The sequence below is a fragment of the Prorops nasuta genome, unplaced genomic scaffold (genome assembly GCF_024137725.1).
Source record: "Prorops nasuta isolate Cenicafe-Biocafe unplaced genomic scaffold, Cenicafe_Pnas_1.2 PNAS00007, whole genome shotgun sequence".
NCBI lineage: Eukaryota > Metazoa > Arthropoda > Insecta > Hymenoptera > Bethylidae > Prorops > Prorops nasuta.
Window position 1 is genome coordinate 5,001,942 of NW_027116804.1, and position 2,472 is coordinate 5,004,413.

A 2,472-nucleotide genomic window follows, 5' to 3' on the forward strand; every position below is an offset into this window, starting at 1 on the left:
GAATTAAGCTTCACGGGAATAGAAAGTTTTACAGATTTTTCTGTTAAATAATACATACATATATAGATTGTTTTGTCTGCGTAAAATACGCAATTTACACGTATACCCGAATGACTCTCAGATAAGAAAGCACTAAAACGATTAATTCTACAGTTTTAAATGGGGTAATAATAAGTTGTACCGTTTTCCAACATGTATTTTGCTTCTTATAAATTGTTCCATCTTTACGTGCAAGATTTTTCAGCAATGTGCAATATAGGATTGTTATCCAGCTGAAATAATGTTCAAAGATGTCCCAGCTTCATTGAATAAAAACAGTTATAAGAGGCTCTGTGTTTTTTTTTATAAACAAAATTTAAGAATAGGGAACACTGTCTTTATGTACAATTGAAAGAAGCGTTTGAACTTAAGCGAGTAAAATTTTTAATTAGATGAGACATTCTTGATAGAGTGAGTTATCTTTCACCCTCCTTCATTTTTCTAGCATCTTGAAAATGAACGAGGACACATTCTTAAATCGTCGAGGTCCATCAGTCTGTAGAACCAACTTATTTCTTAAATGATGCGAATGAATTAATTTTCCAGATTTATGAATGCCTGTCGTATGTCTTCGTGACGTTGATAGAAGTCTGATCAAACCCCTTTGCTTCACCGTCTTTCACAGGCTCCTAAGAGAGATAGATAGTTAGATAGGCATATGATATGCAATAATGTGAAAATAGTTGTAATAAATTTACCTTAAACCTCATAGAGCTAAGCTGATGGAGAATATTTACCATATTATCGCAAATCACGTTCCATATAATTGTATTCTTCTTTGACTGAGCTGTTGATTCTACGGCGTGCCTAGACATATCGTAAAAAGCGATCATATTTCGCAACATTCCGACGATTTTATAGAATGGACAGAGAAACGATCGTACGGCGAGTAGCTAGAAAGAAAAAAGAAAATGAAATTTACGAATTGACACTCTTAAAAAATATGCACGTTATATACTCGAATCGTTGCGATTACCTTTTTTTACAAGAAGTCGTCCTTCAACAACTTGGCAATTTCCAAGGTTATTTTGTCTATTTGAACTGGGGAAGCTTTATCGATCTATTGCACGATTTCAAACATGTCCTATTCTTCCTGAAGAATCTCATAAACTTTTGCTCTCAGTAGGACAAATTCAGGAAAGTCCTGGTAGTAGAAATTGTTCGAGGATGTAAAATATTTACTGCAGCAGATTACATCCCGTGCTTTACGAGTGTTCTCGTAAATAATTCCAAATAAATCAACAGCAGTGATGTGGCTGCCAATTTTAACATTTTATAGCTTCAATTCACAGGATGTGTAATATGAGACAAGCAAGACACATTAACACCCTTTGGAATACAAATGGAGCTAGTGAGCTTATTTTTATGTCTTTGAGTGTGTGCTGAATGCCATGGAAGATGCTGCCAAGAATATCAGGCCATAATTCAACAGACAAGAGCTTTGCTGTTCTGAGCACTCGATCACCCACAGTCACACCACTAGTTTCCTTGTACACCTATAATAAGTATATATGTATTTAGATAGGTTGAGATTTTTTAAAAGAGATTGACTCATAATAACCAGAAATATATTATTTCCTGAATGGTAGCCATATCACCTAAACGGATCTCTTCTACTGATTCATAATAATCTACTCGTACCAGCTTGTATACAGTTGAACCAGAATCTTTTTTGCTATAACAACTAAAATTAAAAATGAAATATTATTATAACGATAGATTTCAATAAATAATTGTATTAATATAATGATAAAAATAATTAACTAACCGGGGATAGAAGCTGCATAGACATATCCAAACTTTTTATCCCTCACCCAATTTTCAAATTTTGACAGACCACGACCCGTCATTGCAAAATATTATCTGAAAATAAACATAAGATATATAAACATAATTCTTTATCAAGATATTCTTAACCAGTTTTGGAAAAAATATACAGTCCCTGTGGTCTTGTGATGCATAGCTTTTAAAATAGCTTAAAGAAAGTTTACTCACAAGTACTCGTAACAGCTTGCCATAATGCATCATCCATATTAACTAAAATCGCACATGCAACAATAATAAAGTTCCATCGTATAACCAATATTTAGGTAATCTTGTGTCTTCTTGGACCTTTTAATTTCAAGTAATCCATTAAAACCTTCATGAATGAAGAAACTTATTCGCTTTCTATACAGGGTGTAACGAAACGACCGCCTTTTCTCGTAACTGGAGGTTCGGGGTGACCATCCAAATGCACGTGTAAAATTTTGTTCGAATCGTTCAAGGGGTTTAAAAGTTATTTCCATTTAAAACTCACCCTTTTTCGGTCCTTTTCGAACGACTTTAACTGTGCATAATAAAGTGGAGAAAGTGAAAAAACAATTGACGAACACCCCACTAGAATGTAAAAATTATCGATCTCGCGCGATAATACATTTGCTATTTATTTCA

General features: G+C 33.7%; 1 pseudogene; it reads right to left on the reverse strand.

Moving 5' to 3' along the window:
• Positions 1–573: 573 nt before the first annotated feature.
• Positions 574–1,889, reverse strand: LOC136774933 (V-type proton ATPase catalytic subunit A-like; annotated as a pseudogene).
• Between the last annotated feature and the right edge of the window lie 583 nt (positions 1,890–2,472).